The sequence below is a fragment of the Mycteria americana genome, chromosome 13 (genome assembly GCF_035582795.1).
Source record: "Mycteria americana isolate JAX WOST 10 ecotype Jacksonville Zoo and Gardens chromosome 13, USCA_MyAme_1.0, whole genome shotgun sequence".
NCBI classification, from domain to species: domain Eukaryota; kingdom Metazoa; phylum Chordata; class Aves; order Ciconiiformes; family Ciconiidae; genus Mycteria; species Mycteria americana.
This window is the reverse complement of record NC_134377.1, coordinates 13,840,354-13,867,190: the sequence shown is the minus strand read 5'-3', so window position 1 is coordinate 13,867,190 and position 26,837 is coordinate 13,840,354. Positions and strand designations below refer to the sequence as shown.

The 26,837-nt window shown below is 40.4% G+C and overlaps 1 protein-coding gene and 1 long non-coding RNA gene across 2 annotated transcripts in view; one reads left to right on the top strand and one right to left on the bottom strand.

Moving 5' to 3' along the window:
- Nucleotides 1–26,837, top strand: part of TMEM132D (transmembrane protein 132D) — a 277,426-nt gene that overhangs the window by 78,596 nt on the left and 171,993 nt on the right. The window lies entirely within an intron of this gene.
- LOC142416423 (uncharacterized) lies at nucleotides 1,891–9,388 on the bottom strand. The gene is made up of 3 exons (XR_012777720.1): nucleotides 9,353–9,388; nucleotides 8,525–8,575; nucleotides 1,891–1,972 (listed from the first exon to the last, which is right to left on the bottom strand). It is a non-coding gene; the product is annotated as an uncharacterized LOC142416423 (long non-coding RNA).

Genomic DNA, 26,837 nt, shown 5'->3' with positions numbered 1-26,837 from the left:
TTAGTTAGGGAAAACTATTTTTTCAGTGTAAATCATTAACGTGGGGAGATGAAGAACATCAGCAGAAATCAGCTTAATTTGGTTGTAGCTGGGAAATATGGGTTGGTTTGCTTTGTTTTTTTGGTTTGTCGTTTTTGTGTTTTTTCTAGGAGTGGGGAGATTTGGGGTACTACAAGTTAAATATCTGGAGTCAATGTCTTTGAGTTTTATTTACTTCCCATAGAACTTCTCAGTTCTCAATGGAGAAAAAAATTAGAGGCTCCTTTGTGGTAAGAAATGAAACAATATGAAAGAAGGCTGTCAGGTCTGTGCTAGATAAATGGAAGACAGACGGTAAGTGTGATGGGCACTGACAAGGTGTGAGGTGCCTTGTTTGCAGGTGCTGCTCCTGTCATCCGTCACACTTTCACCTAATAGTGGGAGATGTCACTGTGATGTACTTAAATCCTCAACTGACTGATAGAGTGAAGCCAACAGGAAGAAGGGTTTGGGTGAGGGCGTCGTACTGGGAACAGCGTGACTTTAAAGTGTGTTAACAGAGATAAAGAAGCATCAGACATTGTGTTTTGAGATAACACACAGAGCGTTTTGCTGTGCACATGCTCTTCCTAATGCTGTTTGATCTCTGCAAGGATTTCTCGTTGTTTTATCAGGACCAGGGCATGATACATCTCACATCAATGCCTCCTCTGAGCTTGGGGCCAGGGACAGCCCTTGCAGTGGGTCACTGCCCATCTGCCTCCCTTTTCCTTGAGAGTAAAACAATTTCATGCTGCTGTTGTGGGACAGGGAAACATGTTCCTTGAGAAAGTTCAGAGGCTGTCACAATGCTGAGTTTGTCTGCTTTGGATGCCTATTTCTAAAGCAAGGCTTGTGCAAAACCCAGTGCAAACTTTTTTTCTAGCTCTGATGTGCCCCAGGCGCTACGCGAAGTCACATAGTGGCAAAAAGTTACAGAAATATTTTATCATCCTTCCAACTATCTGTCAAGAACCCCTCTGTCAGGTCTGGTTGTTGCAATGAACATGTTCATTCCAGTTTCTTGTACTTTCCTGGTTATTACTGACAAGTTTAGGAGCTGGATGTTGGGTCTGGTATACTCTTCCTATATTCTTGTTGGTGCCTAATTATGTATATCTTTACATAAAACTATCTGGCTGTTGCTCTTTTTTTTTTTTTTTTAAAATATCTTTATCCTGGTGGCCAAACATGTAGAACATTCTTGTAAAACTTCAGGTCAATGAACTTCTTTTCTCTTCCTCTAATATTCTAGTAAAACATGAAATTCCATCCAGGTAAGGATTTTTGCAAAATACTTCTAAAAATAAAGTTAAAGTGCATTGAGGAATAAAAGACATTTCATGAGGGGGAATTCACTTCTTTGGTTTGAAATTATTGAAATATTTTGACTTTTCACAATATTGCATTCACATTTTTTTAAGGGTAACAGTTATCCAGAATGAACACACACATATGAAATGCTTCAGGCAATCTCAAAGTGCATTTTTGATCACAAAGAAATGTCACATTAGTTTCCCATTTCTAATGGCAAATCTGAGCCCTTTTAGATTTTTAAACGTATTACTTTCTTAAAGAAACAGATCTGACACATCCTTGTAACACCCATGTAAAGCCATGGTATATTTTAATAAATTGTCTTGTTACTTTATAAAATTCCACTTATTCATGGATATTAACTTGCCAGACAAAAGATCTTTCACGTCTGCAAAAATCATGAAATCCACCCATCTCTTCTTGCTCATTGTTAAAATACAGCACATGAGTGAATCCTCGGTTTCACTCTACAAGGAACAGTGGCAAAAATCAAACAAGAGTGAGTACCATTTGAAAGTAGCATTATCTGCTTAACACGTCCTCTGTGGCCCTTCCCCGTTAGCCATGCTGGATGGTGGAAGCTCACCTCGCCAAGCCTCCTGCGTGCTGCCCAGAGACCCTCTGCCAGCAGGCGCTTCTGCAACCAGATGGATGTGGGGTTTTAACCTGGTACAGCAGCGTGGTCCCAAGGCGCTGTTTCCTCTGCTGGTGTTCGTTTGACTTTGAAATACCCCAGGATCTGAGGGAGCTGGGGACAGTCTCTGTGCCGGCAGACGTCAAGGAGAAATGTTTCATTTCAGTCTGCCTGTTCTGCTCCCTGGGGCACTGCTTCCTCTTCCTTCTCCTCCTCCTCCTCCTGTTTCCACAGCATCAGTCACTTTTCAGACCAGTTTTCTCTCTCTTTTCCTTGTTGTTGCCAGCCATAAGGCAAGCAGTGTCACTAAGATGTCTTCCTATTCTGCTATTCCTGCCACCACCACTGCTGGGAATGATACCTTCATCTGTTCTTGATGTTAACTACTTCCAAACCAATGATCTGTATATTTTTCTCCCTGAGCTTATTTATATAGTTTTATTGTTGCTACAATCTATTGTTTCTTTGTGCTTTCCAGCTTTGTCAAATGTTATGTCTGAGGTAATTGCCTTTCCTGTCCATTGAGTTGTTTTATTTTCCTTTGTTCCAAGAATATGATTGGTTCCTAGGACTTCTAGGAAAACTTAATCGGATATTATTTTCCTGATGAAACATTCAACAGCAGAACAAAAATTCAGTTTTTCATTTAAAAAAAAAAAAGGGGGCAGAAAATGTAGATCCACCCCCACTGCCCGCCCCTGCCTCCCACCCATCAGTGTTTTGGCAACCAAAAATCTGACATCTTTAGCTGAAAGCTGCTAAACCCCAGACTTGTCAACAGCTTTTGTTTCTACTTTTCCACATTCAGCAAAGCTTTACTTAATAAAAAAGCTAACTTTTTCATAAGAAAAAACCTCTCTAATCTTCTTGCCTTTTTGTTGTCAGGTGGTTCCACTGTATCCTCTGAGGCCCTTATCTCATTCTTATCACTAGCGTAGCCAGAACGCCGTTCTGCGCAAGAGAGCGGTGCGACCTGAGCGCTCCTTTCTCCTTAAGCGACTTCATGCACTGGCAAGAGTTTCTGTCTCCTAGTCCTGCATGGAGCCCATCCTGCTGTCGTGTTTACAGTCCTTAGTATTTCGCTTCACAGCACCGTATCCCAAAGCCTACAGTGCGCCCAGTCTGACTCGTCTTATTAACTGCATCTCTTACAGTATACTTGCTTTGCACCTCTCTAGCCTGTTTGCATTTCAATGGCCTTTCCCAGCCTATTGCTCTGCAATGTGTTTCCTGTATCTTTGTTTTTTTTTTTTTTTCCTGGCTGCCACATCAAAACCCACTTCCCATGGCATGGAAATCCTACGAGAATGGAGGAAAGCGGAGCTACTATTATGAAATCAATGTCTATGCTGGCTGATACATTTAACTCCATCACAAAGAATATCAATAGTAATAGCCTATGGTAGATATTCCATTGCACAAAATAATTGATCAGAAGTGTATTCTAGTAGATATACCCTGATTTAAATCTGTAACAGTTAATTTAAAATGATGAAACTAAACACTGGCTGTCAACAGAGGAAGTATTGCCTTTAGGATATTAAAAACTGCACGCCCTGAGACAAGATATCTAGCATCATTGCCCAAATCGATAATACTCTTGAACACTTAGTACGGCACATACTCCGCTGTAGATATCTTTAGAAGCTTCATTACTGAAACATAGGATTAGTGATACATTTATGGGTATATATTTAATAGCATTGAGTACAGTTATTGTCAGCACTGAGTTTGTTTTCAGTGTTTTGATAGAAGTTGTCATATGTGGAGCCTGTGTCCAAATTTGAGTATTATTTTGTTTGCATTAGTTATTTTTTTTGTTAAATGCTCTTTGAGCAAAAACTTTTGCATTCTCATGTTTTTCAAAAACCAAGGGGAAATTGTTCCCGTGTTGTAACGAGGACAATGCAGTGGATTTGGTACCATACAAGCTGTACTGGGCTGAAACCCTCAGCCTCTGCTAATTGCTGTGTTCTGTTGCAGTGAAGTCAGAGGATCTGGCTCACAAAATATTACGTAGCTACTTCAGTGGTTCTCTGTGACTTATCTATGTGATTGTGCATTTATCTGATGTAAGGCGAAAAGACGTCTGTGCTTAAGTGATGTAGGGAAACCTTCTTTTCCTAGGTTTTTTAAATTGTGGTCTTCCCATTCCTTTCTCAACCATGTGCTGTGAACTTTGGTGCAACATGCTTTGTCAGTGCTTATCAACAAAAAGCTCTCTCTTTACAAATCTTTGGCTCTAATACCTAAAAGCTCTGAAGTGTTTGGGTTTAAGGAGTGTCGTCTTTTTGAGAAATTGCCCATTTTAAGTATTCATTACTCAAGCTAACAGATACTGAAGATGGCTTTAAATCATCTGGTGGGTTTTTCCTGGCTTGCTTTGTTTATTATTTTATTTAAGGGGTAGGATTGCTTGTCTCTAGTTCTTGAACTTTGAGTTCATGTATGAAGGCTTTTTTTCTCTGCAACTAGAAACGCTAATTGACTTTGATTTGAGTTATCAATAGAAAATTTAAAAATCTATGTTAAAATAGCCTTTCTAAAATGTGCCCGTGATCTAGATTTTGGGGAGACAGTAATTGCTTTGCCAGTCTGTAGGTTGGAGCAATCTGTAAAACCTGAAAGAAAAATGTCAGTCGCCAGCAGCTGAAGCAATTGTTTGTGGACAAATTCAAACCCAGAAGGGGAAAGTCGATTTCCAGCATTACCACTGTAGTTCAAAGAGATGTTTAAATAGGCCTTCTGCTGCTTAAATGGAAGGGGGAGGGAGGTGAGCTATAGGTATGTGCATTGCTAAGAGAGAAAGGAGCTACAATGAAGAGAATAGACATCAAAGCTGCTGGAAGGAATGATATAAACTTGTAAGAGTTTCACCAAAGCAGCTATTGTATTTGCCTCCTTCATAGTATCCTGGCTCCCTTTGACTAAAACAGCTTCTTGTGATAATACGGTCTCTCCTCCAGTATCATTTCTATCTCGAACACAAATGTTGGAGAAGCAGAAAACAGCCCTTTTTTCCAAGCATTCAGACAAGTGCCAGATCCAGTGCTACAAGAGCGATATTCTGAGGGCCAAGGTGAGCTGGAGGGGAGGGAGAAGGAAGGAACAAAGACAGGATGCTTAACCTCCAGGCCAAACAGAGTCAGGGGGTGCCTTACAGGGGAAGGCTTTTTCCAGTGCCAGTCTGGAAAGACTGTAAGTAGTGTGATTTCTAGCCTTTTTCAGAAAAAGATTCATTTCAAAGTGCTGTTCACAGGAGTTGTTGAAGATTTGCAACAGCACAGTGTTTTGGGAACCCAGCAGTAACTTGCTATGTCTCAGAGTCACTGGTGGAATTCAAAACTGAGCAGCAAAGCTGCTCCCTACACAGTATAGTGGTGGCCTGTAGACCACCATAGGTGACCAATAGAAAGCAGGTAGTTTCAGAGGAATAATTTTGTTTGGGACAGCAGATCATAGCACATGCCAACATGAATGTACTGGTGTTGTTGCACACTTATGCAAATATCTATACACACTCACTAATCGGGTTGTGTGATTTGGAAATGGCACAGGGATGAGTCAGGGTGCACAAAATCTCAGGGTGCAAGAATTCCAATTACCTCATGCTTTTGAATATTGGCATCATATTTTTTTTTTAAGAGATTATCCAGATATAGGCCTGATACAGAACTGGATGCATGAACAACTTTGTTTTACTGAAGCATTCAATATTTTACTTCTTGCTGTCTAAGGAATGGTCAGAGGGTTTAGTACTCTCTGAGCTCCTAACAGATGACACAGTTGAAGTAGCTTGTGCTGCTAGAAATATGTCCAGGAAACCATTGTATCGAACGCGTCTCGCTCTGGTGATTGCAGTCTCTTAGGCCTTGGGAGACCCTCAGCAGTTCTCATGCACAGTGTGTCAAGTGGAGAGCAGGGCTTCCTAGCGATTCGTTTGTGACCACGCAGATGTTCAACCTTTGCTGAAACTTGATAAAGAAACCAAACCCTAGGACTTCACGCATCAGTTATGACTGGGAGCTTACTTTAGGACATGCAGGATCCTGTACATGTTGGCAAGTTTCATGAATTTACTGTAAGTTTTCCAATATATATTAATAACGAGGGAATAGGAGGAATTTCCTTCATTGTATTATTCAAGCTTCTTGACCCTTTTGATAGAGGGACTATATTAGCTTTCAGTTAAAAATTCTCTGAGCCAGCTATCTGTAGAGAAATGCTTTATGCATGGCTTTGAAATCTTGTAATAATTAGGTAGATAAAACAATTTGGAATACCTGAAAAATCTCATTATTTAGCTGAACAGGTTTAGACTTTCTTAATCATCTCTAGAGCTGGTGATACTTTTCAGCTGTGAGGGAAGATAGGAAGAGCTTGGCTGTTCAGTTTTTTTGGAAAATAGTCTCCAAATGTCAGCTCAGGAATGTTTTAAAATAGCAAGCTGTTCATCACAGACTTGCAAAGGGGTGGGCTAGGACCTAACTGAATAAGTAAGTTGGCTGCAGGGAAAGAATTGAAAGAGGAAAAGGAGGAGGAAAGAAAGAAGGGCATTCCCCAAGATAAATTAACATCTGTGAAATAAGACACTTCTAAATGTATGCTAATGGCCTAAATGTTTCCATATTCAATTAAGTAATAAGTCCCGAGCTGGCAATATCATCCCAAAACATTCATTTACTAAGCGAAGGCTCCACTGGGATAGCAGAGGCACCGTAATGAACTGACGTGGGCAGTAAGACATGATAATGCCTACTTCAGAGGGAATTACCACTTTCATAATGCAATTTACAACAAGAATTTAGTTGTTAGAAGGGTTTTTTTCCTCTTCATTATGACAATGTAATTATGACTCTAGTGGCTCAGAATAATTTCTAGAGGAGTGAGTTACCAAAGCTTTTGTACTGAGTATTCTCAGGCATTTTGAATACGGGCTAAGTGCTGCTGCTTTGATAAATAGTAATCGAATGGAAGGTTCACATAGGACAGCAGCCTGCCTACAGCTGATCTCATCCTCCTTCACTGCATTCCACTTTTGTACTTAATGTGTTCTTTTTTTACTGTGTATTATTATTTATCCATTTGATTACCCCCCCCAAACCATAATACCTGCTGTAAATCAACCTAGTTCAATAATAACAACAAGCTCTATACAGTATTTTCATTTACAGATGCTGATGCACCTGTATAGAACAGTCAATGTCACCATCCTTATTTACAGATGGAGAATTGGAAGAATAGGAAGGCTGAATTGAGCTTTGTGGTCTCTGAGCCAGGCTGTCTGAGAACCGGGAACAAAACAAAGGGGTTTTTGAGACTTGGTGTGGTGCCCATTGCTATATAGTCAATGAAACTATGCTACTTTATTCCAGTTGTGGCATTGGCCTATAATGCGACTGCAGCAAAGAATAACAGACTTACAAGTATCTCCAAAAGAAACCCTTGTAGTGTGTGTCAAGAGTTGTTATGACAGAGTCAGGTTACTTCAGTGTAAATCCTGAGAACATTAAAAAAACCATTATTTCTAGGGCCTGCAGCTAACAGCACTGGCACCCAATATTTGTCCATATCCAACGTTGTAGAGTGGGTGACCTTGCAGATGTTTCAGCTATGTAACCTGAAAATCTGTCATGAGTGTGCAGAATTGTGTAGGTAGCTCGTGCTTGCTTGTTGTTATGAGTGTAGGCGTACTGGCCATTTTGAATAGACTGAATTTTCTACAGCCGTTTATCCATAACAGGTGTCTAGAATTTATTTCAAAGCTACATCTAAATGCAGTGAAAGATGCTTCCAGTGGCTCCTGAAAGCCGTAGGCAGTTTATTAAGTCACTGTCTAGTAGACTGCCTTTCACTTTAGCCTTTAAACCTGAACGAGTGCCTTTGAACACGGAAGGAGATAATCCTTCCTCATTTTGTGCCCCCTCTGGTTGCATTCAGGTATTTTTCTGTGTTTTCAGACCAGCCAGGCACTATTATGCACTCGGTGTCAGCAGTCTTTGTTTGGAATAACTGCTCCTGAATAAACTCGGTGTTAGTTTGTTTGGGTTTTTTTCCCCTATGGTTGTCTTGGGAAAAGATTGTAAGACATGGCACTTGGCATATATTGCAGTGGTCTTGTAGGACAGAACCTTATTGGGTGCAGTATGCTTTCTTATAGTTCTCTTTGAGAGGCACTGTGAGATTGACTGTACGTTTGTTTCTTAAGGTAGTATTTGCAAAATTTTTTACAATTCTTCTGCAAACTTCTCATCTTCATATTGTAGTACATCTGGCTTTTTCTAGAAGCTGAACTGGATTTGCTGGAGCCTGGAAAGACAGCTCAGCTAAAACAAACGCTATCTGCTCTAGTGAGGCGTTTTGTTCAAGCTTGAAATAAACAGCTTAAATGTAATGCATGCCCTTTTGTGCATCATTGGCACTGTCACAGTCTGCGGGTGATTGACATCTCCATGAAGAGGAAGAGGATTTGGTAATTCATTCATATCTCAAGCTTGTTACTGATGGGGTATTTGTTTCCATAGGTGACTGCAATACCATATGAAAGTCAGGTACCAGTAACTTTGAAACCATGTCAGAGATGTGTCTCGATGGATCTGGATGTCACTTGAGGGGAAAAAAAAAAAAAAAAAAAAAAAAAACGAACCCACAACAAAAACCAGTGTGTATATAGAGCATATAATCCATTCATAGAGGTGCTGACAAGAAACTTCTAGGCGCTTGGTAGTCAAACTAGAAGATGCTTTTTTCCGGGACCCTAATGAATACGCTGCTAAACGTGTTAGGAAGCTTTGGAAAAACGAGAAATGATCAGTATGTGATTATCAGATGCCTTCTATTGCTTAAAACTAAAATAAATACTGAGCCAAAAAAGAATAATAATAATAACAATAGATAAAAAAGACTTTTGCATTTACAAGACTCATCTTACCTTTAGGTTACCCTTAGGTTACAAAAATCTCTGACTCCATTTTGCGGTCAGGTGAGCTGAAGCAAGAAAGAAATGTGAGGCTAAATGGCCCAGTGTCAAGTTAACAGGAGAGTTGATTATTTTCCTTTTATGTGGTACTAGGATGCCTTACAGCCTCCTTGTTTGGTATATTAAACACACTAGCAGGTTTTGAAGATAGGTCAGACAACACGTGGGGAATAGCTAGGAATTTATTCTCCTTCTGTGATTTAATAGACTCTCTTGCTCTGTTTGCTCTCTAAGGGAACCAATAGATTTAATATCCAATTTCTCTCATCTGCCATCAGAATGCAAATGTGATGCCAGATGAATATACTTTCAAGAATACTTAACCTAATGGGCATGTAAAGCCTAGTAATTATCAGTTGTTTGTCTGCTCTCTTATGTAATTGTTTTCAGTAATAGGTACGTACCACACACTGAGACATCTTAGTGTGGGCCAGTGACAGGTTTCTGCGTAGCTTCTCTTGCTCTTACACTGGAACCAAACAAAGAAATGCAACATATTCGGCCATTTTCGGTGCCCTGCGAATACCAGTTGGAATACGCTGCTTTGAATACATAAGCATGTTAATAACCAAAATTTAGCATTTGATCCACCTGTGGTCCAACAGGCGTAGCAACAATGACAGACTTTTAATGCTCTATGTGCCACACAGGCAAAAATGTTGAAAGAGCAGACAGCGCTTTCTGGTTGATGCAGAAAGGATGCAACCATCTGTTTCTGACCCTCACAAGCCCCTGAGCTTGTACACAAAGGAAGCAACATATGAAACCAAAAAAATAATTCCAAAAAGTTCGTTAGTGTCAAATTTGATAACAAAGATAAAAGACAAAAAAAGTTAAGAGAACAGCAACAAACAGACAAACGAGAAGTGAGCCGTCTGGTTCCCTAACTGCACGAGGCAAGAGTGCTGATGTTAAAAGCCATTTGGAACAATTAACTGTAGTGGCTTGAGCTGGGAATAAATACAACAGTATGTGTTATATTTCATAGTACATGTTTTCATTGAGTGCCACTATAGAGCCACCATTTTTTTACATTTTATTTTAATTCCATGGGCTGAAATATTTCAGCAGAGCTCAGATGTGAGGCAATAAGCTGCTGTTTTCAAAGTGAATTTGAGTAATAAACTGCTTTCTCCTAGGGCTGTGATCCTTGAGAACAAGGATAGAGTTATGACATGTGCAGAAAGTGGGGCTCGGGGCTGCTCTCCAAGTGAAGACTTCCAAAAGCAGCCCTGTGCCTGGGGGATGCGGTAGTCTTGGTGTAGGTTTGGGGCTAGGCATGAGCAGGTCCTACATTGGGCAGAGCTGGGTCTGTTCCCACCCAGAACTTCATAACTCTGAGTCTCTTTCTTTCTCCTTGTGCTAAGCATGGATGGTGCATGTGTTGGCATCTGGCCCGGCCCCACAGCAAGCTGGTGCAAGAAGGATGGAGCTCCTGCATAGCAGCAGTGGGGTGGGGGGATCCCCACTAGCTGAAAAGCATTAGGGCTTCCACTGGCAAGAGAAACAGATTTGGCTGAAGCCCGAGCACCAGCTTTCAATGTCTGTGACTGTTGACAGACCAGTGTTGATTGCAGTGCTGTCAAAATGAGTTCTGTGTTTGAGAGATGCCTTGCTGCTACGGCGCTGACATTTCACATATTTGCAACACTGGGCTGTAGCTTCTCTTCCAGTTGGACAAGTTGTGGTTTGGCATATTCCCCAAGCAGTCCTTATTCTGCAGGGTTTTCTTTTGCCACCCACCCTTGCCTGCTTATATAATGTAGCATAATTAGGGCTGTGCATGATATTCCAAAGCAGTTTAATGGATAATTTGCTTCAGAGTATTTGTAAATAAATTCCCCTTGAGACCCGTTTGCAGTTTCAGGTGCCTAAGGTCTTAATGACAAACCAGTTGGTGCTAAAACAGCAACGCTACTACTTTCAAGTCAGGTTTCCTCACCTTGAGGCTACATCCATGAGGGGTTTAGGAACAGAGAGGTTGTAATTTGCTTTTTGCATACGTTTCTGGGGACTGCAGTGTTCTACCTGGGGCTGAGTGACATTCTAAGAGGCGTGAAATTCCTTTCCTAGCTTTGAAAATACAAAAGAGAAGTCACAGACATCAGTTCAGTTTGAACCCTGGAAATGAATGAAACTGCCATGGAGCGTTATACGGGAGGGGCAGGTGTGTCAGGCTCAGCAGCGGGCGGCTTTGGCAGGCACGCACTGGCGGCTGGGTAATGACTGCTGCAGGGGAGGGTGCGGAGGTGTCTGGGGCTTCGTGTCGTTGTTCCTTTGCTATGCAGGAGCGTTGTGCAGGGGATTCATTTTTTTACTAGTGTCTTTTTGCTCTTAAAAAGTTATCTTCACAAATTGCTGTATGTCCTTTTAGACAGTTCATATACTCCAACAGCATAATTTTTATGTCTCCTCGCGAAGTCACGTGTGAATATTTCCACTTCTGCGGCAATATTTGATTTTCTCTGCTCTTTGGAAATGAGGTGTATTACAACAAGTACAAACAAAGTAATCCTGAACAGAGGGGTTGGCTGAGTCTCAGAAATACTTGAGCACAGAGATTCAGGTAGAAATCCAAAATCCCCTTACTTAACCTCATAGCTACCAGGACGTTCGTAGCTGCCTAGAGTTTGAAAAATATGAAGTTACTTTGGCACCTGACATGCAGCTTTTGCATATGCTCTGAACTGTAACCATTTTGATTTTGCAGGGGGGAAGAAACAATAGGTGATCCAGCTTAATTTTTTTGGCAGTAACTTCTGGAACCAATATGAAATGGCAGGAGGAATTATAAACCATAAATCTTTTGAGTTCTGTGGTCACAGTATTTCTGATTGTTACGAAGAGACCCGAATTGTTGAACCAAGCACTCACGGGTTATTTTTTGCCTGATATGGGATTTACGGTCTAAGAAAGTCTTGATGATGCACTCGAAACAGAAGAAATAATGCTTTGATGAAGCTGTTTTCGTCACAAAGTTCAGCAGACACAAGCTGTGTGTTCAGAGCCACCAACAGTGATGATGGTACTGTTCCCACTCACTGCCAGAATATACCATAGTTGCTGGAGCAATTGCCCAGTAAAAGGAGTGCAGGAACCAGGGGCTTATGCACCTCCTGTGCAGCTGGGTCATTGTATGTAAAGGACTGCCAGCATAAACCATATCTAATCTCAGTATCAGGTGTGCATCAGTGAGTGTTCGGGATCCTGGCTGGAGCACGCTGTGGTTTCCTTCCCGATCACACACCTGGCTTTCCTTCTTTGCAGAAGCAGTCACAGGAGTGAGCTAGTATGTACCTAGGTCTTGTCCCAGATGAAACTCGAGTGCAGACGGAGCGCCCAGAAGTAGGAGCTTGAAAGCACTCCCTGGGCTCTTGGTTTTGACATAGCTGGTGATGCCTAAGTGCTGTAGAGCAATCTGGGTCAGAAAAAGGATTTCAGATTGTCTTCAGTATTTCCTTTTGCCTAGTTTAGTCGTCTCTATGCAGAGCACTAGGTGCTGGGAAAGCCATTCTTAAGGGATTAACTCTAGCCTTTTACAAGGAGCCAGGAAGTCTAATTGGGGCCTTAAATGTAACTCCACCATCACTCTCTTAAAAGTTAGGTGCAGTAACCCTCATGGATTTTTTTCAGCTGAGCAACCTAAATTTGAAAATGCGCTGCGACATGTATTTAAGAAGCCGTATTTGCTAAGCTATTAGATCTCACTAAATCGGTGTGGCAGCATATGATCAGTAACGAGCCCAGTTCCTATTAGAATACTCTCTTATTTATGACTGACCAACATACCCTCGTCTGTCATCACTTCACTCTTACAATCTGTTTTCTAAATAAAATCATAACTTAACCATATGCTTGACAGAATTATGTAGCAGCTCTAGTGTGTTTATTTTTCACTCTGCTGTATACATCAGTCCACACTCGGTTTGAAAGTCTGTTCTTTATTACGGTTGTAAACTCAGCTGGGCCATTCATATCCTGTGGGTATTAAGAGAACAGCCGTTTAGATTCAGATTTGTCCAGTGACAGGGTATAGGAGGCAGTGTTCAAAGTCCTTAAGAGATGCATTACCTCTCCTTCACAATGATTATAGTGTAAAGGTTTGAGATTTACAGAAAATTGTTTCATGTACCTTATAGTATACTATCTCTTTTTTTCCTCTTATTGGCAATCAATATTTTATAGGATGAAACAGAAGCAAGTCGTTCAGATGTTGGACTTCCCTTTGGCTTAGCCAGCATAAAAACAGAGGCTGGGTGTAATGCCTCTGTGATACAATGATTTAATCTTTGAAGAATATGTTATCAGCTGATTGGGGGAATTAAACTCTGGCCAGCTGCCATACAAAACTCAGCAAGTAACCACTAAATCCTTGTGGTTCAGAGGGAAAGGTTGCCTTGAAGTAAAAAAATAGATATAAACAGTGAGAGAAGACACTTTATATATGTATTCCAATCCCAATACAATGGACTTCATTTCAGATACATGTCAGGATTGCTATGCCTTTCTTTGAAGCTGATAACCGAAGTTATTAAGCCAAAAGAACTGATTGTCTCAAATCTTAATACAGTCTCAGGAAGAGAAAAATGGTGTTGCACCAAGGTAGAAAATGAGACCTCATTCTGTTCCAGTCACGCATGCTTTGCAAATGAAAGTCATTAGGGTAGACTGCAGCTGGACTCAGAAAGGGATATGATGTGCGTTTGGCACCTGAATGCGTTTTGTTTAGATTATAGGTTTGTGGTTTTGTTGTTGTTGGGGTTTTTTTGTTTGTGTGGGGGTTTTTTTTGTTTTGTTTGGTGGGTGTTTTTTTTTTTTTTTTTTTTTTAATTCATGGGTAATGCTTTTAGAATGCTTTCCAGCACCTAAGTGACTTTGTAGCCTAGGTCCTGTTGATTGCTAATGATGCTGTCTTCCCATGGTGTTTAGAAGCTCCTGAAATTGTGTTATGGGAAAGGTACCTCTTGGAGTGGAGGCTACGTAGTTGGGAGTGGTTATTTGTATAGATACCTGGTTTTGAATGTTACCCACAAAGGACTGCATAGCTATAAGCCTGATTACTCTGGTTGTCATAGGGTCAGCGTTTGTAGGACCTCATTCAGTGAAGAACTGTATACACGTGGTTTACTTTGTCCATGTGACTGATGTCTTCCAGGGGTCAACAGTAACAAGCAGAAAGGGATGAATTCCTGATTTGAGGACATATTCCCTAAGGATAAGCTTGGCCTTTTTTTTTTAATCTATAAAAGTATTAATAAATGAATACATCCTTTCAAGGTATCAATATATCCTTTTAAAATGGGAAATCTTTTCAAAGATTTCAAAAATAATTTAGAAAAATGTATGAACATGCAGTCTACTATTTAACAGAGATAACTTGGAAAACATTATCAACAATGGCACCCTTCTTCATAATTATAGTCTGAGGTCTACTGCAGTATAAACCACAGTAACAAATCAGACAAAGTGGGGCTCAAGCTGATCAAATACATCGCAGTAACCCAAAAATCTACATATTGGATATCCTTGGAATCCCCAAAATCTTCTACTTATATGACGGAATTAAAATTAGTCTTACCTAGATGTTATTTATATTCTGATATTAATAAATAGTCTGTTTCAGGCAGAACTCAAAACTAGAGTTTTTCTGTTTAGTGATAGGGAGCCTAAAAATAGGTTTATAATGAGGAAGATTAATTTAGTGAAGTGACAATAATTTTAGAATAATAATATGCTTATTCATAATATATGTCGCGCCATCTCTTCTACATTCCTTTGTGTATTCTAAGTGCCCTCTTCTTTTTATCTTATGTAAATTATGTACTACCTTGCATTGTCAAAAACTGCACTTATCTTTAATAAGCAGTAATTAGTAACTACACGGCAAAGTCCTATCTTTAATGGTCTGGTAACAATGCAAGAAAGATTGGGCAATAGCATTAGAACAGGTCCTTTTCTCTGGAGTGCAAACTGGAGACAGCCTGTGAACGTTTTCATTGAATACAAATGGCTTAAAAACATCCTGTAGCTCTGAAGATACAGAACTGCCAGAAACATTTTCCTGAGAAGGGAACTGCAGACATGACAAGGATAGATTTGTGTCTTTAGTAGGTGAGCTGAGGGTGGAAAAGTAGTTAGGCAAAAGCAAATCAAAGTGCAAAATTTTTGTTTAGATGAGTGAATTTTGGGAAGCTTTAATACCTTAGGAAAGCTAATAGACGTGGTATGTCTCAGGGTTTAAAAAATGAATGGTGCCTCCTGTTTCCAAGGGAAATGTATAAGATCAATTATAGACATCTGGTTTTGAGAAGATTTATTAAATTGTTCAGAAGTTTTAAAGAGATCTCAAAACCACTGGTGAAAATGAAGTACGTTCTGGAAGCAACGTGGCTTATTTTGAGATATGTTATAGATGCTGCAATTGTTCCCAACCTTGAATAAATCATTTCGCATCCTTTTAACTACCTGTCTAGGAATCTTGAAATGGGAAACAGACATAATAAATAATTTATTGTGCAGAACAGGAGCAAATATGTATATTACAGCCTTTGATTTCCAAATACGTCTTGCTGAGCAAAGCCATGTGAGTTAATACAGCTTTGCAATACATTGCTGGTTCACCAGTGTCTTAAAATGAACTTGCATGCCACGAACCTGAGCTATCGTCAGCGGCCGATGAAATCAAGGGGTAGTTTTCTAGCAATAGCAATGTCAGCTTTACAATTCAGTGCTCTTGAGTAGCAGCCTTTTTCTGTTCTTCTGGTCCTAGACCTTATTTTGCAAGGGGCTGCTTTCTCATCGCAAGCTAGTAGGGTTTTGAAGCAGCTCCAGTCTGTGTCAACGGCAACAGCCAAAATTTCTGAAGGGATTTCTAAGAAAGCCAGAAAGAAATTAATGGGTTGAGAGGTTCCTTGATTATAAGTAAATATCATATTTTTATTGGGTGAACACTAAAAGGAAAAGACCAGAAAAGAGAGACAAGAAATTACAAACATGGAACGGAGATGGTATGGAGAGCTCCTTAGGGATAAAAATGAGAATGAGGCTTGCAAATTTCTGAGCAGGTAAGAACAGATAAAACCAGTAGTTTTCTATGTTTAGGGAAACAGGATTTGGATACTCCCTGAAAAACTACAAGGAATGCATTACAGACCTTGAGGGTTGGTGTAAAGCTGAATAAACTTTGTGGGTGCAGGGGTTCCATCTAATCTATGTTCTTCTGTGATCTTACCCATGAGAAGCTGAATTAGACACACATGTTTGCAAATGTGAACATTCATCCTGGGTGTCTCATTCTGGACTATATTTCTGTGAAAGACAATCAAGACTGGATTTTGAGAAGAACAGTGAGCTTGTAGCATCTTTTGAAGAAAATACCATTTCTGGATTTTGAACACCAGAACGCTACAGTCCAACTTGCTGACGCCGCTTTTTTTTTCTATCAAGTGTGTGACAGAAGAGACCTGAGAGTAACTGGTCTATTGCTGGTGCATGGTCTCACCCAAATGTTCTTTGGTACTTGCTTTGCACAGGATGGTACAGATAATTTTTTTTTTTTCCTGTAAATATTTCTTTCAAAGGAGCAGTACAGAAGTGTTCTTTTTCTTAGAGCCTTGCTGGCACCCTGCTTTGTCACTGTGATAGTCGCTTACTTGGCATACCATGGGCTATGGTGAAGCGATCCCAGTTTCTCTATTTCTCTCCCAAAAGCGAGTGATAATATTGTTATAGGAACACGGCATGCTGAGGACAGCGGAGCTCATTTTCTCTCCTCATTCTGTTCCAGTTGAGGGGGAAATTCTCTGCGATGATGCCATTAAAAAAACACTGTGTCATGACTGCAGGGTGAAGTGGTTCCAGGAGCAGAGCCAGTGTGTGTGAGGCGAAAGGAAGGCCACCTAGCTCTTAAATACCCGGCTGCGGCTGATGAGTTTTCTTTCTGTTACTATTGGCTTGATGAAACTTCATTTTTGACCTTTGGAAGTACAATATCCTGATGGGACTTGTAGCTCCTTTGCTTTCAAAGTGACTTCACAGAACATGAAACTGGTAAGAGGAACACTTCCAATATCTTGCTTGAATTAATTCTGAACTGACTTATAGCCAATTTCATTCAAATTAGACAGTGCAGATGAGAGCTGGCAATTTGCATAGACATAGCAATTTGGAGAGGGGGTGCAGAAGTGTGTTTTAAAATCCACACGGAGTGCATGTCCTCAGTCTCTGAGCATGAGTAAAATCCAAGAAATTCTGAATTCTTAGTTCTTTCTTTGTGCGTCTCTTGTTTGCTCAAGTCCAATTATTCAGAACTAAAAATATCCTATTATATCATGGGGTAAATAGGTATGCTTCTCAGCAGTGTTGGGAAATTAATGAATATTTGAAAATGTGAATCTACCATATTGCTGTATTATCATTTGAGTATGTATTGCAAATAATATTTTGAAGACCAGGTTTCTTTTAACTTTGAAAGAGATGAATATGAATTATTGAAATAATGGGCTAAAATCTTATTTTAAATTGGATTCTGTTTCCTTAAATGATATTTTGCTATGAATTTCTGTTTTGTCTAATGTTGCATTTAGCCATCTTTGTTTTTTACCAGGTAATAGTCTTTTCCTGCATCACCGGTGTCAGTAGCATTTAGCTTCTATTTTAATTAAACCGTTGTTCAGAGCAGAGCACATCTCAAGACAGTTATGGCACTGATCAGTCAATGCATTACCAAATATGATAATGCCTCTGATACGTAGTATCATACTGAGTGACCCAGTTTCCAAATTTCTGTCTAACTTTGCTCTGCTTCAAGGACAAACTTAATGAACATTTGACATCAGATAATTTATTCTAACTGTATATACCAGAGCTATTGCCTACCTGCTAATACAAGTAGGATTTGCTAACAGCACTACCTACTATTTGACTCTGCAATGCTGTTTATGGCTTTTCTTCCCTTCAGAATGTTGGATTTTTTTTTTCTTTGGCCAGGTGGAGTGAAAGTTAATTAGTACCCTCCTACACTGTTGCAGTGCATACATATATATAGTGATAGGTCTGTCAGAAACAGAGTCTCCTAGAGGGAAGGTCTTCAAATTAGCCTTCAGAAGGGCCTGTCAGATTAGGTTTTTTTTTATCTTTTTTTAGTGTGTGCCCTTTTTAGTAAATCTCCTCTAGCAGTCATTCCCTGACTTCCAGGCAGATATTTTTGGAAGAGGAAAAATTTCTTTATTTAGCAAAACCTTGGGGCTGATTTATTGCCCCTTGTACCCACACTCTCCTCCTCCTTTAGAAATGCCCTACTGGACTCTGTTCTGTGCAGGGAATCGTGCTGTATGCCAGATCTTGCACGAGAGACCCAGTGTGCCCATGACAGCTGCTATGCTAGCCGATACCAACATTTGTTTTCAGCATTTGAGCAAGGAACATCCAAGAGAAAGAAGATGAGGTGTCAGGGCTTTGTGCTCAGGAAACAGCCTCTCCAAAGGAGGCAACTCACAGACTCCCCATCCCCGTGGACTGAGCAAAGAGTAGGACGTGCTACGTAGTGATTAGTGGATTCATGCCATCTTTCCCCAAACTAGCCCTGTTACGACAAGCAGCTCTTGATGATGTTTGTAATATTAGCAAATAGCGATTCCTAAAACACAGTAGGAGGTTTTTGTCGTTAACTTATAGCTGAATTACAAGCTTTGCCATGAATTTTGTACAATCCTAATGGACTGTAATCCTTATAATATGACAGGTTTGTGATGGAGATTACTAAAATATTTACCCCCGGCATCTTTTTCTTTAATACATTTGTTTTCTATCTTTTAAGCAAAAGCAATACATCAACAGAAAAACAGATATTTTTTCACCAATCTGTTATCAGCAGCCAGCACTTCAGCCAACAGGAAAAGCTGGGTTTATTAATAAACATATATTATACTGTTTTTTCCATATTTCCTGACCAAGAAAGGCAGTTCCAAGGGAACCTTTGTAGCCACAGAGAGGAGACTGACACTTGCCGTTTTGTTGTTATAACGGTCTGTGCTACAACATCTTTGTTTCCCCAGCTCCCCGTTGACCTCTGTGACTCTGCATGGTCACCTCGGGGTCCCCAGTCTCAGGCCTCTTTCTATACACCCCACTACAGCACACTGATAAGGAATAGATTTAAATACTTGAATCAGTTGTCACTCCCCCCCTCCGACCCTTTGGCATGCATGGTTGTTTTCATGGTTCGATTGTGCTCTTTGCTTGCAGCATGTGTGTCATGTCATCACCAGTTTTCTCGCAGTAGGACCCGTGATGGCAGGGACCGTTGTTTAATGAGCCTCTCTACAAACTGCCTCGAGTTGCAAAGGCAGTTGTTCAAAGGAATATGCAGTAGCGCGTGACGCACGCAGAGCTACCTTGATTGTGGACTTGAAACAGATTTTCAAAGAAAACTTTCTGTATAAAGAATCTGTGTGCAAAATGGCTCACGAAGTGCTAATTTCAAATGCAGCTGAATGAACTGTGGACTGAATTCTTCATTGCCGTGTTTATTGATCCATCGTTTACTTCTCTGCAATTTGGGAATAAAACAGTGTGATTTTCAGAAAGGATAACACTGTGTGCAAGTTTTGTGGAGGAGAAATTCCAGCTCCAGCTGGAAAAATGTTCTTTATGAAACAGATGTCTGTCTTTCCCCTGCCTTAAACTCATTAAAAAACCAAAAAAACCCCTAAAACAGTCTAAACGGTGGCAGTGGTATCTGTGACTTTACTTTTCACCAATCGCCTAGAAATACCTTGATCTAAAAGCTAAGGGGGGATGGGTCAGCTCTGCTCTTGCACTAGAAATCTTCAGAGAACTCTGTTGTACCAGGGACCCCGTGGATGAGGGTACTTTCCTTTCAAATCAGCATGGCTCCGTTGCCCTGTTGTCATCGGTGGGACTTTTATCCTGAGTCTCAAATAAATGTAAATCTAGTGTTAACTTCTGTCTGTTGTGTTAGAAAGCTCAATTAGGTTTCACAGGTTTTTCAATATTGTGAATTTTAACCCAGTTATCAAAATACCAACATGTATTGTATTCTGCCAACCTCAATTGCCTGTGATGTTTCAGTGGGTCACAGAGCTAGGTTGTGGCTTCTACAGTGACCTTCACGGGAATAGAACATACTGACTGTCTCAAAGCAGTTACTATGAAGACAAATCTCCAACCAAAGACCATGGCTCAGAAAGGGGAGTTGGGGTATTCGCAGAGGCCTCTGCTGCTACTGGCATCTTATTTGGAAAAGCGATTTTTTAATTTTTTTTAAGGGTAATATTCAGCCACCTCCGGTCTTTGCTAACAGATTTTTAACTCTTTACCATCCTACGGTGTCAGTTGGCATGCATGTAAACATTAGTGTTCAGTTTGCATCCTAAGCATACTTTCAGAGCAAGTCTCTTATTTGTCCTCACCTACTGTGCTTCGATTCATAATACGGAGCAGTTGTGAAGTACAAGTTAGATTCCTTTCCAATTAAGCTAAACCAGAAGATGTGGTCATCAAATGCACTCCATCAGCTAAAGGAACATCAAACCACAGAACTGGGCTAGGACAGCAGCAGGTACAGCCACTGAATCTCCCATAGCATAGGCGTAGTGTCCGAAGTATCATTTCACTGTATAAATAGGCTCCTATTGCGCTACAGACAGGTCTCCAAGACTCCCTTGCAAACCCTGGTAGTAAAGGCAGTGCATGGCATGTGTTGAGGGAAAGGGGTGAATAATATCTCAGTGCTCAAGTCTGCAGGAAGGCTATAACGGGTCTGCTATACCATAAACAGGCAAGCTGCAGTGTCTCGGTGCACATGAGGGTTGCAGCAGCCCCATGCCAGAGAGGCAAGTGGCTTGAGTTGGGGTGCCAGGTCTACACCAGCACTAAATGCGTTTAAACTGACGACATGTGCTCTCTGAGGTCCGATCGGGGTGTACCTGGAGTGTGTTGCAGCTCCCATCTGGTCTCCAGACCCAGGCTCGGAGGGGATAACGCATGGCCCAGGCTTGCTTCAGTGCGCAGTCAGGAGAGGACTGCTGCATGTGGCTGAAACTGAGAATCTTTTTTAGAACGTTAGTTTTGTTAGACCACAAGTCTATCAAAACTGTCAAACCCCCACAAACAGTTTTGAATTTGTGAGTGCACATCCACTTAGCAAGAGCACAGGAGTTAATTGATCAGAGGCGACGCTAAGCAAACAGGCGCTGGGATTTTACTGGGTCTGAGCCATGCCTTAATCCCTGGGCAGACTATTAATTTCCTTCTGACTACAACCATATGGGTTTCCCATGCTGAATGGCAGTGTTATGCTGTATTGTCAAATCCTTACTGCCTAATAGGAGCATGGGCGTTCCTGAAACTGTAGCTCACGTTTCTTGTAGTTTAAAGAATGAGGGAAAGTCAATGTCTGATAAACTTATGGTTTAATTTATTTTCCTGGGCTCCCTTTCTGTAGTTTTTCTCTCCATCACAGTTTCTTCAGCCTCCACGTATTCCATCACTTGGCACTTTATCATCTAGCCATTTTATCCGTTGTGTTGATGTTTTGGTTGCCTGATAAAACAGCTCGTATTTCTTAGCGGATTTTGTCCTACCGGGTGGTAGCCAGGGATACAAACTTTTTGCTTTCAGAAACAACTGCCTAGTGGTCACTTCTGCCTTAGAGAATTTTAAAAAGTGGCAAATGATCTAGAGTGTTAACATTTTTGGCTGATTGCTACTGGGCTTTTGCTGCAGAAGGAAAAAAAGTCAGTCATTGCCACAAGTAAGATTTCTGTACATCAGCTCACTAAAACTTTTTAAAACCTCTATTTTCAAAAGAGCAATCTGCTTCCAAAAACTGTGGCACATTAAACCTGGTGTCTAAAACTACAAAGTTTTAATATAAAATAAAAGAAACATGTATGTGCACTATAGTTCTTTCTCAGTCTGTATTTTAAGCTCCCATATTCTGTTTTATGACATTTGACTTTGAGCACCAAGAGGTGGACATTAGGGGGTTCTCACACATTTGAATTCCACAGTAGGGTGGTTAGAACAATTGTATGCCGCAAGGAGAAGTCTCTAACTCCTTTTTCTAATCTTTCTTCTATTAAAAAGCACAGATATGAATTTCCTTGGACCATTTTATTCTGAAATTTGAGACTGAGAGGAGGTGCAATTATTAGTTTTTCAGGATTTATATGTGGAGAGGATTAGCAGCTGCCTTTGTGTTCCTGCAAAATAGCTCTGTCTTGGAGAGCCACTGGCAGGGAGGTTTTTGTGTAATTCCAAGTGACCTCTGCTTCTGCTTGCTTGGATCAGCCAAGCCCTCTTCTGTGGCTCTTGCAGTATTAAAATCATAACCGTAACTGTGCTCTGACATGCACTGGGGTTAACTGCTGCAGCTGGATACAGACAACACTGCGTGTACCCTACATTAAGGACACAGAATAATTTTGGGCAGTGTCATTTTTGTATTAATTGAACTCCCTTCTGCATCAGTGGCTTCATTGAGCTATTAGGGTTTGCCTGCAGCAGAACTCCTTGCTATTATTTAGCAAATGTTGCTTTGGTAGCCACTCGTGCAGATGATGGAAAGGTGGTTAAATATATCAGTGTAGATGTATAGTGTTCAGCCTGAGATTTTATGTATATAACAAAAATTCCTATTTGAATTGCTTAGTGAATATCTATTTTATGCCGATAGCAACTCTTTGGAGCAGTGCAGGCTTTTTTCCTCCATTAAAGAATCTGAACCCTTTATACACTTACTTTACAGTTTCTTTACTGTAGACCCAATTCTTTAAACCTTAAGTAATGTCATCAGAAATCAGTGGAATTACTCCCATGAGTGAGGAGACACCTTGATGGAAAAGGGTTTGCAGGCTCGGGATTTTTGCAGTGAAGATTGTTATATGCTGTTTTTCTGTCTCTCTGATGCTATTCTTTGAACATTGGAAATACATGTCATTGAATGAAGGACAAACACAGCACATACGGATCCATGGGTCTTTTTTTAAATTTTTGGACAAGTTAATGTAATGGTACAGCTTGCTGTAAATTGCTCCTGTGTTACCTCCTAGAGGGGGCTGCATATAGGCAATGGATGAGAGAATTCCTGTATGAGAGAACTAAGTATTCACAATTTTTGTGATGGCCAGAAAATGATTTTATCTGCAGCTGTGAGAAGTTGCTAGGGAACAGTGCTAACTCATTTTCACTGATCAGTCTTTGTTAGCACTGTCAAGGTAATCTCTTTCGTTGCTCAGTGATATTGCTGTTTCATTTTGCATTAGGATGTGATTTGGAAATACCTCAGAACTGTCCTGCTTATGAAGTTTGAAATAAACTTTCGAATAAAGAACCTTTTTTAGATCACCTCCAAGCACCCAAACCCTTCACCAAGACTGCCGTGAGTTTCAAGGTGTCACCGTGAAGAACTGAAAGGGCAGATTTGGTGTCAAGCACTGGGGCTGCAGGAGGTGAGCTCTCGCCGGGGCGAGCATTAGGCTCACAAAGCATTTGTGCAGGTGAGTCTCTCCAGGAGAGGACAGGAATACTTTCGGAGATTCTTTTGAGATGAACGTGCTATCTGCATTTACGATATTATTGTGATTGCTAATACATTAGCAATTGAAGCATTTGTAGCCTTGAAGCGTTTGCTTTAAGGCGCGCACTGTTTTTCACTGAACATCAGACAGCTGGTAGCCACGTTGAAGGGAGTTTGGGCAGTGGCTGTTGATCTGCTTGATAATTCTGCTCAATAAGTCAAAATTCTTGTAGTTTTGATTGCTAGCAGCATCCCTCCATTGAATTCTTGTAAAAAGGTGATTAGCCAGGTCATAGCTCTGGAGTAGTATCTGCGTCCCTCAACAATTGTGTCTTATTGTATGACTTCAAAACAGAAAGGACCTGCACCAGACACTGCTTTGAAGATAAAGCCAAAGAAATAGTCTTATCAACCCCATTGCTTCTTGGTACATGTAGAGAATATATAGCTCTATTCCTATTTCTGCAACTGTTGGTTTTGGAAGAGGTGTACTGCACAGTTCACCAGCCTTGTCTAATTTATTCACTGTGCTCCTACTGTTCTCAGCCAATTTAAGTGAATCAGAAGAATTTCTCCACTTGTTGCTTGTCCACTCAGCATAAAAATATATACACATGTGCATAAACACATGCATATAAATGTCCCTACAGCACTTGAAAAAATGTTTTGTTGTTCTATGCTCTGTTTTACTCCGCCTGCAATGGATAACTGGGTAATTCTTCATTGCACTCATCTTGTGGTCTAGGTGGTTCTCTCAGCGATGCTCATAACCAACTTCACTCACATGCTGCTTGTGGTATGGTAGCTGTTTCCTACCATTTTTTTCACCTGTGAAATGAGCAAATGGCACTCTCTTTTCACTGCACAGAGTCCCCAGTACTGTGCTTTGTTTTTCCTATCCTTTCTTAAATCTAATTTAAAAAATTGTTGGTTGCACAGGCTGTGGTGTTAGCAGCTTTGCTGATGTTTGGCTGGGCAAGGAAGGGATGCATTGCATTGTTTTCTTTTTACAAGCAGTTTAGAAAGATATATTTCAGACCCTACATCATATTTTTGCATTTATTTTGGAAAGAGTAGTTGGAAACAGTCCACAGGGCTCCCAACAACTTTAAATCAGCAGGCAGCACTATTTATCTTTGTCTTTCATTTCTGTAAACAAACACCTTCCTTCACACCCTTGAATACATAAATATTTTGTTTTGTTCAGTATTGTTGCTCATTATTGCCCTATTATCCATTCCTGTAGGAAAAAGTGCCGTACAGCTGGAAGAGATGACAGTAAGTCAGTGTTATTTTACAGCGCTGCATTTGCGGAGTCATTTGGGGTAAAAAGAGATCCTGGATTACTTCCTCACCATGACCTCTAACTATCAACCTTAAGACACTATCTCCTCTTAAACATCTCTGTGCTTGTTTCGTAATTCGTATTGAGACATGGCTATGGACAGGAGTACCAGCTTGTCCCTTAACACAATAATACCTCCTTAGACCATCGCTAACAGTAACGTTGTCGGTGGTAACAGTGCTGTCTTCTCTATTGTATTACTGAGATTTTGCCTGCTAGTAGCATCCGTATCTGTAGTGCCACTTCAGGTTACGACGCTGCTATTTTCCTCTTACTGCTTTGCCACTTACTTGACATCATGTACAGTCCACAAGATGGAATTAGCAGAAGGGTGCACCAGCCAGACTGCTGGCTGACACAGACAGGAAGGTTATGAAAAACCTGCTTCTGACTTTTCCTTCATGTTGGGATCCCCAAGATGACTGCTGCTGGGGTCCCTGGGGAGGCACGGTGCTGTTCCTACTACTCACATAACTCCTCAGGTTTGATTCCTGAGCATTAATTCAGGGTCTTTCTAAAAACAAAAAGATCCCATTCTGCAGGCCGTGAAGGGTCCTGGTTCCTGCTGAGGATCGGGCCCTCTCATGGCTTGTTTAGTAAGTGAACAGAGGTCAGAGCTACAAGCTCTATATTTGTTTCTGCTTTAAATTGATTTGTATGCATTCTTTCCTTTTAATTCTCCAGACACTTGTGCATTTTACATCTTGCAAAACATGTTTTTAATAAGGACTTTCTTTTTGAAAGCCACAGGAATAAAATCTAAATCTGTGTGTGTAATGTGTGCATGTATACATGTATATGCAACTGTGTGCATGCACATAAACTGTAAGTGCAATAAGCAATTTTATCAAGTCCAAGATGCGTATTACAAAGAGATCTATTTTATTTAACTCCTGGTATGCACAATTCAACTTTTGAAGCCTAAATAGGTCTTGTGCCCTTTCGCTAATTAAATTTTGTTATAAATCCACCTGGGCTGTATTTTTGTAATATCTCCATTTGAATGAGGGCGGTTTAGTGTCTGGGTGGAATGGTTTTTCCTTGTGAAATGTTAATTAGATGGAGAACATGTTATGCCTTGGAAAAGCTGCATTGCAAACCCATAGATAAACAGATTGATTTAATTTTAATCTGCTTTCATGGTGATGCATAATGATAACTGGTTTCTGTCTCACAGGGCTGAAAACCACAAACCTTAATAAGAGTTTGTGGGTATATTATACAGCTTTAAATAGCTTATGTTGTGCTAGACCGCTCTCCATAAATTATTCTAACTCCATCAGTATCCCAGGGACTCCCGATTCTCTTCTGCTGTGGATTTTCAATCAGTGAAACTATTAGTGTAATCTGAAGAAACTTCGAGGCATCTTCTCTGAAAACAACTGCCAACACTGGTTTGTACATGAAGTATTCAACGGGGAAAACAAACCAAAAAAAGCCTTACAGAAGCCATCTCTGTATGTTAAATCCTGGCATCCAAATCCTACTTTTTATAAGCCATGCCAAAATTGATTATGAAATTAAAAGCCAGACATTCAGATGGTTGGTATGAAGCGTCTTACTACATGACCTAATTTTTGTGATATGTCATTCCTCTTGCACTGAGAAAGCTGCAATTTTGTGTAGTCAGTTCTAAAACAGTTTGTTTAAATGGGCCCTTCTCAAAGACAGTTCCTTCCATTGAAAGAGTTTCAACTTGAAGGCTTGCTCCTGATAGGGAAAACACTTTTTTTTTTTTTAATGGTCTTTATTTCTTCAGGGTTTGTGATAGATACAGATCCAGAAAGCCTTTGTACGCTTGGTTTTCATCCACTCACTGCAAATAAGCCTGAAGTCTAACAAAAACAGGCTGAGTTCTGCCTGTTTTCTCAATGACAGACACATTTTATTTTTGACTGATGTTCAAAGAGATGAATCTCTTTCAGGCTCAAATTCTGTCCTATATTAGCTTCAGCCAGAAAAAGCAATGAAACTGCAGAGGGAGGCAAAAGAAGAGTATGGC